This window comes from Alligator mississippiensis, chromosome 10 (assembly GCF_030867095.1).
Source record: "Alligator mississippiensis isolate rAllMis1 chromosome 10, rAllMis1, whole genome shotgun sequence".
In the NCBI taxonomy this organism is placed as follows: domain Eukaryota; kingdom Metazoa; phylum Chordata; order Crocodylia; family Alligatoridae; genus Alligator; species Alligator mississippiensis.
In genome coordinates, this window is record NC_081833.1 from 56,832,269 (window position 1) to 56,845,107 (window position 12,839).

Consider the following 12,839-nt stretch of genomic DNA (forward strand, 5'->3'; position numbering starts at 1 on the left):
ACAGATTGCATTTGTAATGGTTGACTTGAAACATACAATAAAATTGTAAAACATTGATATCTTTGTTTATTCAGTGTCTGAATTAAGCCTTTACTGTAAACAGAAAGCTTCAATAATTAAATAGTATATGCCACAAGCAGGTGTACTGATTAATAAATTATTTGATTACTAGGTATGATAATAAGTATACCTACAATCAATACAGCTTCTAAAAGCTCCAAATTAGAAATTGCATAATAAGATTTAAATGAAATGCACTGGGATTTGGTAGTTTTAATTACAAGGAATGATTAATTGATAATTCAAACAGTATTGATCTACAAGTTATTTAATTCCTAGCAATTTGATTTGTCACATTTAAACTCAGATAATTAATGATTTTCCCAATTAATGTTAAAACTGGAATACTGAAATAATTGGAGCTGATGTACTTGGGATTAGGATAGCATAGTTTTGGAGAAAAGAAGAGAGGCCTTGTGTGAGCTACAGATTTTATGAATCAACATAAAGTAAAGAACATGGGTAGTGACACTTCATTGCTGATATTTGGATTACTTTTGTAACACTTGTGACTGACTCAAAGATGGAGGTGGAATAAGCAATACTTAAGCCAGGGACATAATTTTAAAGAAATGCATTTTTGTAATTTGAGTGTACATGTCCCACAAAAAGTGTGACTAACAATAAATAGATTCAGCTTTATAAGAACCACAATATGCACAAAATGCTGTTTCTCTAGGTTAGCAGACAATTATTAGCTCTGTGAAAATCTAAGCAAATCAGTCTTTATCTGGTATGAAGGAGCTATATTGGGATCAATATATCAGTGACGTGGGCTAGGATCACTACAGGTGTTTTGGAGTTTAGTTCAATCAAACTGATGACATGGGTAATGGCCTGCACAAGTGATGGTGTTCAGTTACCTCAAAGTGCTGGCAGCTGTGTGAGTGTTGGTGCCTCTCATTTAGTTCAGCTGTGTTTAGCAAAGCACACAAGTTGGGGTAAAGGTAGGCTTGTAATATCTTTGTGGCTGCTTGAGCCTGTGGGGTGAGTTACTAATATATTAAACCACTATTCTGCAGGAGTTGCTGATGCTGGCATCAAGTTGTAAGACTGTATCTTTCTATGTTATTATTCATTTGATTTTGGCCAAGAGGTATCTGAGATTTTCTGAAGGATATAAGCCTTAAGATGTAACAAAAGTATTCTTTCCAAAATGTAAGAGGCACCATGAATAAGAAATTTGATTTAAAAAAATCTGTTAAAGCTGTAAAAAGGCATTTTCTCATTTTATAAGTCTACCACAAAACAGGTTAGTTGTATTTGTGTGTATATATAAAATATATTTGGTCCTTGTGTAATCTCAAAATATTAAGCAAATTTTAGTGTATAAACATGTTTAAAAATACTTTTTAGCTAATAACATGTGCCAAGTCCTACGACGGAGCATTTTTCCCCTAAATAACTTATAAGTTGCTGAAAATAAGAGTTAGAATAGAAATGCTGATACAATCTTATCCACAGCAGTAGGAACAGACTATTATAATTATTGTTGTTGTGCCTCTTTATGGAGTGTTAGCATTATAAAAGTTCAAATTGCTTAATGTGCCTGTCATCTAAAGTGAGCAAAAGGTAATTTGCATTAATACAAACCCTGTGAGATGGCAAGGCTGCAGTGTTATGAATTAGCTGCAATATGCTGTAATAAGGGTTTGGCATGTGCAGCAGTGTTTCAGTTTTTCTTTATAGTGTTATCGCTAAATTTACACATTTCCAACTAATAACTACAGACTTCTCTCCCCCTGTCTTTTTTTTTTTTTTTTTAAGGTTAATCATCCCAGACAACTTGACCTCATTGAAAGGCCAGGTTTTTTGAGCTGTTAGTCATTTGTCATTATTTGTAGGCTCTGAGAATTCAGTGTTGTTAAACTAAAGGCTGCAGGGTTTGTACTCAGTTTTGTCTCTTCTATGAATGTTACCTTGAGACAACCCCCCCATGGTGAATCAACAGTAAAGCAGTGAGCGCTTCCCCCTTCTTCCATACTCTAGAGGGAGGGATATTTCACATGGTACTCGGGCTGAGGTATGAAGTCATTGAGCATTATAGCCCATGTCATATGCCCAAGGGATCCTCACTGCATCACCATCTCCCGTCAGTCTTCGTGATTGTATGTCAATAATGCGTAACAAGGCAGTTGCTGTGGCTAAAGGGCAGATGCTTTAGCACAGCCGGGGCAGGGAACACAAGCTTATCTGCCACTTAATGAAGAATAGAGAAGAGGAATCGCTCATTTTAATGCTTTTTGGCATCCATATATAAGATTTGTCCTTTGCTTGCAAAGTGGATTTACAAGGTAGTTCAGTTCCAGTGTGTTGCAAGTAATTCACCAGTCTGGGTGGAAGAACATGAAAATAAAGAGACACCCCTGCCCTACCAAGGGGGATGCTTTAGTGTGAATTTTGGGAACAAGTTTCCTGCTGCTTCCCCAAAACCCATTTTCATCCAGAATCTTCCCTACATTTTTCCTTTCACCAATCATCTTTCCTCATGCTCAACCATTGTATCTTGCCAGTGTTTTCTGTTCTGGAAATCTTATAGTCTAAACACATGCCTTTGATATAGCATGTGCATTACTTTTGCAACCTCTAGATATTCCTTGAGGAGCTCCCATTACACCTGTCAAAAGGCATGAATGTGGTTAGCCTGTGAGACTGGTCAGAATGATAGCGTAGCTGGCTGTGTATTGCTGCCTGTACAGTCTCAAATATTGATGAATGACCTGCTTGCATAGTTAAAATTCAGGACTGTGGCTTATACTTTAAATGTAGCAGAAAATGGTAATTATGTCATGGATGTATTACTGAGCTCTATGCCAATCAGCAAATGAAAGCACAGTCATGGAACAATGACTGGCCGCTGGTTGTTGGTGTAGCATAATTTAGCCCAATGCTGTGCTCCCTGTGTTACAGACTGAAGAGTCTATAAAAGGTGAGGGCCAAAAATGGACGTTAAAGATGAGAGAAAATTACTGTACTCTGTCAGCCTCAAGTCGGTGGATTAAAAAAATCTAAAAATGTAGAACAGCCAGTTCACACAGGCATGCAAAAAGATAATTAAACTTGGCACTTTCTCAGTCAATTAAGAAGAAAGTTAAAATAGACATGAAAAAGGAGAAAACCCTAGTGGCAGGATGGTTATAATTTGTACCTGTGCTGGAAGTGGGGGAAGGAACGAGCTTTGATTCCCTTCCTAGTTTTCATCTCTTGTATCCTTACCTGACAGGGTAAAGGATTGTTGACTTAGGAGTGAACATATCCCTTGCTGAAGGAAGAATGACATGACATGGTGCAAGAGGCAAGAATTTCTTAGGGTGGTGTCTTTTATTGGACCAACTCCATAGCAGAGATAGATGAGCCTTTGAATGCAAGGCATTCTTCATCAGGTCTGAGTGATAATCTGATGAAAAATGCCTTGCATTTGAAAGCTTGTCTAACTCCATCCCCACTATTCAGTCAATCCAGTAGAAGGAATCACCCTAAGAAATCCTTGTCTCGCATACTTCCTAGACCTTCAGGGCTTCACCATCATTCTAACATTATTATGAGACAGTATCAGTGTTTGGCAGAGTAAGTAGAGTCATGGTACAGGATCTTTAGAATTGTTACTGTAAAATGGAATAAATAGGAAGGGGTATGCATGTTGGGGGTGAGAAAATTCACTGATTTGGTGGAATTCTGACGATGAAATTCTGAAGAACAAAGAAAAAAAGTTATATAAAATAGGTGCTTAACTATTATATATTCATTTATTATTTCCAAGTAAGATGAAAATAATGTGGTGGGAGAAACCTCCCTAAGGTCCGTTGTCTAGCTATAATTTGATTGACAGACAACGTGGGTAAAGAAAAACAGCTTCTCAAGGACGCAACCAGTAAGCTCAAAACAATGGTTTCTCTGTCTTACTTCTTGCTGTAGTTGATTTTTTTTTTTTTTTTAGCGCACAGACATAGATTCACTTTTTAACTCAGAAAATGCTTGGTGCAGTTAAAATGATTACTTGACACAAGCAAAGGCCTAGCTATCATTCTGCCTTGTGGTCAGCTGCATTGCTAGGCCACAGGTCATGCCTTGTATTTAGCTGTAAAGCTAATACTTCTTAATAATCCAAATTATTGTAAGCCTAACAGTATGCTTTCAGAAAACTATTCTATTTCAGGGTAATAACAAACCTGCGCACTACAATAACAATAATTAAAAAAACACAATCTATAACCTGGCTCTCTACTTTTATCAAGCATTTATGTGAATGCCCAAGGAGGCTGGGGTCATGTGGACGCTAAGGTTCACAGTTGGCAGCCCAGAGGTTGCAAGTTTGAGGCCATAGCAGTAGCATTCAAAGCTCAGCCATGCCAGAAAGGAAAAAAAAAAGTGAAGGTCCAGGAGGACAAGAGGAATCAAATATCTTAAATAAAATTGACAAGACCAGATCACCCATAAATCGGAAGTAGCATGAAAAGCCATTCAACCAAGTGAGAGCTAAATGCTAGATGATAGCAGCCCAGAGCAGCATCAAAGGCTGCTCAACCAGGCCAAAAACAAATGCTAAATACAGTTGCTGGTAGTAGCTTCAAAAGCAGCCCGTGCAAATGTCAGCTTGAGTGTGGGGGCGGAAAGACTTTTTATACTATTCTTCGCACTTGCTGAAAAATGCAAATTCTGGGCTTCAGGCTTGAGATTGCACCAGCCCAATATGGTCACATCCAGAAGAACCCTGTAACTCCAAATTGGAATGTATTTTTGGCTCTTGTATTTGCCAGTAAAAAATTATCCCTGGAATCTGCTGTCTGGTTTCTGAGGCCTGATCAATAGTAAAAAAACTGTCTGTTCAAACCTCTTTAAAGAAAGGTTAGGGTTAAATTGCCTCTTCTGCAAGTTCCTGCTGCCCTGCCCTAACCTGATTCCTGCTGATCAATAAATAGATTTCTTTATTCCCTATCTTGGTTTCAATATTGATAATGCAGCCATTGCCATTTAATCTCACAGATCTCAAAGGCAACATTGAGTTTTTTATAGCAGAGACGGGAGATGTGTTTACACCAATAGACATAGTAGTGGATAGATGGTTTAAAACCCTAAACTAGATTACTTTGTGTAAACTAGTAAAGAATTATCGTTGAAAGAATGGGGTAAAACTCCACTACTATCAGCTTAAGTTTTCTCTCTGTGCTCATGTCAGGGTTGCTGCTTTTCTAGAGACAAAGAGGTTCTTTCTTATTCCTTGCCACCCATTTACAAAGCATAGTACTAGCCACCTACTGTGAGCAGCTACCCAGGGATAGCAACATATCCATCTATTACTGATCCTGTAATTTACACACGTATAAAAAAACCCCCCCCTTTTTGAATCCCTTCTATGCCCATGTGCACTCAAGGGCTGCAACATTTGCAGGACGTGTCACGCGTATCCCACAGAATACATAGGGGAACAACATTCGAGCACACAGCTATGCCAGTGTTTATTGAATGTGCTAAGCTCATAAAATTCTGTGAAACTTGGTTTAAATTAATTGTACGCTGAGGCAGTGGGCCTTCATAAAAACTAAGAGCAAAGCTGAAACCTCTGATTGCAGCACTGTAACTGGGGTCACAGCAAAGGGATATATGTCTCTGAATAAATACTTTGTGACAATATAAAAAGGGTAAGAAAATAACAGCAGAGTATCTGAGCATGTTTTTCCATTGTTATAAAACACATCTTGGCTAAGGTAGGGCAGGACAGAGAGCGAGAACAGCAAACAGTTAACTTTTCCCCAGTTTTAAGATATATGGTGCAGCTTTTCCTCATCAGACTCTGCTATAAACCTCTCTCTGATGCAAGGTTACTGGACCTCGGCTTCTTGCCAGGTTAAAGCCAATTTGATACATCTAATGTCAAAGTAAGAGCTCTTTCTCATATGTAGAGTGGCCGGCTCCCAAGAACCATGCCATTAAGGTATAATGTAATATGAAAATGTGCAAAATTTAATTTTTTTTCTTTTTCCTTAAAATAAGCACACAAACCCTACTCCTGCAGCCCTTTTTCAGATAAGTAGTTCAGCTAAAGTCAAAGGTCCTTATCTTGATCTAAATTACAGCAGGTTTGTATCAAATATAACTCCACTGACTTCAGTGGAATTATTCCAGATCTATGCTACTGTAAGCAAGAATAGATCAGGGAATGTAATTTAAAAATATTGCACTGTGAGTAGAGACATATCCCTGATCCCAACTATTGATCTGTTTCTGCCTTGGAGAACAGGGATTGATACATTTTAGATCACTTTGGATAACATTCTAATTGCATGCTGTATTATTATTCAAGTAAATGTACTTTGAATATTACTAAGCAACTTGCTTTAATAATATACCCATGGAATTTAATTCATTATGGAAAGGAGTATTTGGTATTATCCTTTTTGCTTTTCAATGTGATGTCATTATTTTCTTAATGTATGCAGTTTTTCAATGTAGGAATTGTAATGTAGACCAAGCAGAAAGAGTCCTAAGACAATAATCACTTTTGGTGAGGTTCAAGGAAATTGCTAGTAGAGTTCCTGCAAGATCAGTTTTGCCACTGATCTCATTTATGACTTTCATTAATGACCTTGGCACAAAAAGTAGCAGTGTGCTGAAGACTCAAAGTTGAGAGGCACTGTCCATGCAGAGGAGGATCAGGCTATCGTACAGGAAGAATTGGATGACCTTGAGGACTGCAGTGAAAAAAATAGATGCAATTTATTAGTCCTTAAGTGCATGACCTAGACCTTTGCACAAATAATTAGAATGTTTGTGATAGATTTGGTGTTTACTGGTTGGAAATAATACAAGAGAAGGACCCGAGTATATTAATCATAGGATAAGTATAAGCCATGAGCAGAAACAGCTAGGAAAAGCCATATGCAATCTTAGGATGCATCAGCCAAGGTGTTTCCAGGGGTGATAGAAAAGAATTAGTGCAATTTTCTAAGGCACTGTCGTGACCTCATGTGGAATAGTGTGTGATTCTTGTTAAAAAAAAAAAAAAATAAGTAAAAGTAAATTTTGAAGTGGAACAGATTCAGACAAGGTTGACTATTTCACAGATCATCCTAGAGAGCTTAATTTATGACAGAAGACTAAAGATGGGGCTTGTTTATTCTAGGAAAATCATGGTTGAGAGCAGGTATGTTTGTGCTGTGTAAATACAGACATGATGCATGGATGGATGTACTAGAAGGAGAAAAAGCTATTCAAGTCATGCTTGCTTAGGGAAAAATGGATATAAATTAGACACAAATAAACTTAGGCTGCAAATTAGAAGCTGTAGTAGAGGTTCTGGATCATCCTTCCAATTGGAGTAGTGGGGGAAAGAAACCTAACTGGTGCTTAAATTAATCTAGCTAAATCTGTGACAGGGATTATATGTTATGGCTGCCTACAGCAGCAGGGAAACTGGTCTTTGTGACCTGGGAGGTCCCTTCAGTCAGATATTCTTATGAGACACTTTGTTCATATCTATATACATTACAGGCTGTGTCCTTCAGCCCTTTCTCTATCAGTAGTCCTCTTAAGTCAGATTCTTTTTTCCTGTTACATCAATATATCTCTGGAATAAATGCAGTGATTGCAATTACTGAAACACATTTCTTAATATTCAGTAAGAGGTAGTTACATGAATAAGGTTCCTGACGGAACGCCCATTTACAGCAACAGGAAAAACTCCCAAGCTTTAACAGGGAATTTTGCCATTGGTTGCTACTGGGGTAGAATTTCAACTTTAGCTTTTGTTTAAAAGGAAGGGAAGGGGAAGTCTTTGGCTGCAGTACCTGCATACATGCATGCGAGTAAGCTTATGTTGTGGTAGCTGAACCTATGTTATCATAACTGACAACACATCTAAGTTCTTCTTGCTTAGAGTGAATTCTGAGCCCTTACAGAATTAAAGAATGATAGCACTGACTTGACCCTGATGTAATCCTGGGAAGTGGAATGTATTTTTTCTGCTGTGTTAGCTTCACTTTCTATGCATACTACATCCTTTTTTTTTCTTGAACTAGTCCTATTAGGTATAGCTATGCAATTGTGCTAGATAGTGGAAAATTGTGTGATGGCAGTGATATGGAGTAGGTGAAACTCTTTTTATTTACCTGCAAACGTAAGTCCTAAAATGTGTGAGGTAATATATCAAGTAGCCCACTGAGTCACCCAGTCCCCAAAACATCTTCTGTAGAGGCAGATCAGTACTCCTCAACCAGAAAAATATTAGTGACCTTTTAAAAAGAGGCTGATATACTTTGAAGATGGCTTGCCATGAAAACTGGATGATGCAAGCTGAAGGAAAAGTCATGGATCAATTTTTTTTAAAAAATTCCTTCCGTGAATTTTACCTAAAGGGAAGAGTTGCCAGTCACACTAGACTCTTTTAACTAACAGAAGAAACAAACCAGGGTATATCTTCATTTTAACAAACAGGATTGGAAAGATGCCAGAGGAGCAGCTAAAATGTTTGCAGACAGTTAACCATTTTGGGTTAAAGCTATCAGATTCACATATCCAAAAATGATTGGTCTCTCTATGTTCTCATCAACTTGGGTATGGATCTTCATTACAGATTTTCTGTAAGATCTTTATACAGTGATATTAATCCTGATGTTAATGTTGAGTAGGATGAAAACAGAGCCATAATGCAGTACTATATGAACAAACAGAATTTTTCCTGATCTGGGGGAAAAAAAAAAAAAAAATCGTAACCAAAATATTTTCTCCTGTATTGCATTGTGTGCAAGACTCCTTTTGCAAATTTTGTACCAGACACATTGAGCAAGTTAGCACATTTAAATCTTGTAGGATCTTCACTGTCATCATTTCTTTTCTTAATACCACAGCATTATTGACCACTCTTCCCTCAGACTAGTGGTGACAAAGATGTGGTCTGCAGGCCAGATCTAGCCTTCAGAGCCCTTTCACCTGGCCATGGAGCTTCTGGAGAGGTTGGGAATTCAGGGGTGGACAAGCAAGAACGGGGCTTCCCACCGAATTCCCAGGAATGGAGCCACGGTGGGGATGCATGCACTAATAGCTCCATGAATCCCTGCCACTGCAGTCTAGAGCCAGCCTATGGGAGCAGCAGGCTACAATGAGGTCTTTTTACCACTGTGAGTACATGGTGTTGCATGTTGCAACTATGTGATGTGTTACGCTAGCTCCAAGTACACTAGCTTGCTGTGTGGTAGCAGAAGCAATACAACTAAGTTAGTCTAGTGCTGCATTTTGGTTGGTAACCTCTGCTAAGAATTTCTAGGCACTTCAGCAACACAGATAGCAATGGCTCTTTCTTTCTTCACTGTCAGTCCTGTACCACCTCTCAACGTTATCTCTAAACATAGCTATCTTGCTAATCCACTCCCCTTTTTTATTTCTGTGCTTTTGGAGATTTGTTGGAAAGAGAAGAGAGGACCTAATTTTTCCCATCCCGGCTTTTTGCTTGTACAACTCGACTGAAATCAGTGGCATGATGCTGGAGTTGCACAAGTGCTGAACCAGGCCCACTCTGTGTAGCCATGGGAGAAAATGAAGGACTGTTCTTTCTGACCCTCTAGCATATGCAGAATGTCAGCATGGAAAGAGCTCTGCCTCGGAGCAGGAGATCCTAGAAAACAACCTTTTCAAAACAGAACCAAACATAGGCAATTTACCATACAATCAAACTGTACCAGTAAGTCCTACACTAAAGCTTCCACTAAAGCTTGTCTACACGGGGAAATTGGCCAAAGTAGCACTGTGGAATAGCTCCCTGCATAGCTATGTAGGGGAAAGTGGCCCAAACCACTATTGTGAATTATGTTATTTTGGCATAGGTGCATGGGCACCCCTGTGTGGGCAGCCTGTTTTGGAATAAAACCCACTTCATTCTGGAATAATTAGCATGCTTTGTGACTACACTCACTGTTCTGCAATACAATCCCTTTTATTTTGAAATAGCATCCACATAGGGAGCTATTGCAGTGAAGCTTATGCCTTAATATCTATGCTAGCTAGCTTCCTATGCTGGCAAGTCCTTAGATATGGAATGCTTGGGTGACCCTTTTCCTTAAGCCATTTAATGCAGTAAGTGTCTTTCATTTCTTCTGTTCCCATCTCTATTCAAGCAACCCTTCCCAACACAATGGTGACCCCATTGCACCCAGGCATCACCAATGCATTGTCTTCCCACTCATCTATCCCATGTTCAGACCAGGTCCTTCTCTTTGGTCCTCAGTCTTTCCTACCCTCTGCACCTTTTCACTGGAGCATCTGGCTTTCAGCAAAGAGAGGGGTATAACAGTACTAGCACAGGGCTCAGAATAGCAGTTTCCTAATGGTGCATGTGCCTATTCAGTCACTTTGTTCACACGTAGGCATTAATATTGAAAGGGTTGCAGGTGTTACACACTGAGGAAGGGGCAGAACTGCTTCTGAACTAACATGGAAAGAGAATGGGTAGGTTCAGCCTTAAAATAAAAGACAGAAAATGTGAGGGGTGAGAGACTGGAGGAGCAGGCAAGAAGAGATGACACAACCTTTGCACAGTAATGTGTTGAAAACTTTGGTTATATTCTATAAACTGTGCTGGGGTAATCGTACCAGCTAGGATGTCTCGTCATTCTGTACATTAAGATCTCATTTTAAAAATGTGAAAACCTGGTTTTATTTTTTCCTGCCTGCTTGCCACATTAAACTGACTAAAGAGGGAAGAGAGAGAAAATAAAACAATAAATGGAATAGAAGCTTGTCCCGGCAAGTACTTGGAAAAGAGAAAATGACTTGGCAGAGAAGATAGAAAATTAATTTTGATTGCATTGTTAAAATGAGGGTCACCCTGACTTTTTTTTCGTAGCTTCATTTTCATGCTTGGTAAGAATTACACTATCTTATTTTAAAAGAATAATAAATAAGTTGGGAAATTATTGTTTATAGGCAGAGACTGACAGATCTTAACAAAATGTTGGGTCTGATGCTGGGATTGCAGACTAACGGTGCATCTATACTGACATTATCTGCTTTTATATTAGTTGGAGATCAGAGCAGGCACACAACAGTGGTGTATTTTTTTTTTTTTTCACTCTACCCTAGTGAAAAAATGCCCTGTGGAGAAAAAAACTAGTTAGTGTTCCCTAGTTAGCTGGACTCATAGGTGGATCTAGGATTTTGAAAAAGTGAGTGCTCATGGTAAGGTGCATCATGACATTTCAGATAACACCTGGAGAACAAATGTAAAAAAAATGAAGGGGACAAATATGCAAGGGGATTTGGATTCTCTTATTCAGTTTAAGACTGTTGCAAAAACAAATATAACTTTATTGGAATGAGTCAAAAAGAGTCTGGAAGGCTATGAAATAAGAGTTGCATTACTAGGAGCAGCTAACAAACAGCAGATTTGCAGAACAAAGATTAGCATGATTCGTGGAACATGTAGACCATTGAAAAAGAAGAGGGGATCATTAACAACTGTGGAAGGAAGAGTTTAGAAGGAATTGGGTAGATTTTAATGAGCCATGAAGTCTATTGACTCCCTCACTACTGCTGGAGTAGAAATGCTGTTGCCGCTGCCAGGCAGTTGTTTTTTAAATTTTGGAGGGAGCAGGAATCAAAGGAAGGGACAGACAGTGCAGGGGCCAGGCATGCCTAGAGAGAGGCACCTGAGCCCTGCAGGGGTGTAAGACCCCAGAAGCCCTGGAGGGGGGGCAGAGTGGCCCCAGTGAGCAGGACAGAAATTGTGTGTGTGTGTGTGTGTGTGTGTGTGGCCCACCCAGAGTAGGGTGCATGGTGGCGCCTGAAGGACTGGGCCTTGGTGGGTACAGAGTAGGGTTGCATAGGGTGACCTAAAGGGTTGTACCGGGAGTCTGCTGAGTAGGGTTGCAGGGGCAGCCTGAAGGGCAGCACATGGGACAACCCACAGCTGAGGGAAAACATGAGCAACTTGCTTGATGAGGGGCATGCACACATGTGCCCCAGCCCAGCAGGTCAGCCCGTGGGGGGAGGAGGCAAGATAGAGGCCCCTGTGGTGGAGGACAGAGTGCCACAGAGGCAGGAGCAGGGGTAAGGTGAGTGAAACCCTGGCCAGGTGTGTGGTGGGAGGATCAAGCCCGGGCAGCATGTTCCAGAGGCGCGGGGTGGGGTGGGGAGGGAGGGTCCTGACTCTGTGCACACCCCAGCGAAGGCCTTGGGGGGCATGCGCCCCCACCCATCTGTCCACAGCAGAGGCAGCTGCTGTTGTGGGCTGCGCTTTGTTCCCTGAGCCTGCTGCAGCCTGCCTGGGAGCTGCCCAATGCCACATGCACCCAGCTGCTGGGTGAGCAATGGATGAGGCTTAGCCCAGCAGGAAGACGCACGTGGCATTGAGCCACTCCTGGGCCAGCTGCAACAGGGCTTGGGGCACAAAGCCCAGCCCATAATGGCAGCCACCTCTGCCGTGCACAGATGGGGAGCCACATTCCTCCCCCCAAATGCTGGGCAGCTGCAGCAGCTGTGAGGGAGGGAGTGGGGCTGGAGCAAGGGCAGGCCCTGCACAGCTGGGGCATGGGACAGAGCCATGAGTGGCTTGTCTGTGAGGGTGGGGCATGTACCCCAGGAGGCCATGGGGGTTGTGTGCCCCCGGATCTGCATGCTGGCTGGGCTGGCTGTTGCTGTGGGTTGGGGCCAGGGCTGCACCAGGCTGTTTTCAGGCTGGGTGAAGGTGGCGCTGGGAGTGGGGCTACAGGCACCTGAAAATTCACTATAACCCCCCCTCCCAGCACCACTGCCATCTGCTCTGAGCACAGTGCAGCCAAGTCCCCTGCCAT

At 40.9% G+C, this 12,839-nt stretch overlaps 1 long non-coding RNA gene across 2 annotated transcripts in view; it reads left to right on the top strand.

Moving 5' to 3' along the window:
- The first annotated feature begins 969 nt into the window (after positions 1-969).
- LOC132243603 (uncharacterized) overlaps positions 970-12,839 on the top strand; it is a 38,448-nt gene continuing 26,578 nt past the window's right edge. The window contains exon 1 of one of the 2 annotated variants that reach the window (XR_009455283.1): positions 970-1,047. This is a non-coding gene — a long non-coding RNA (uncharacterized LOC132243603). The other variant, XR_009455284.1, reaches the window with a different exon arrangement.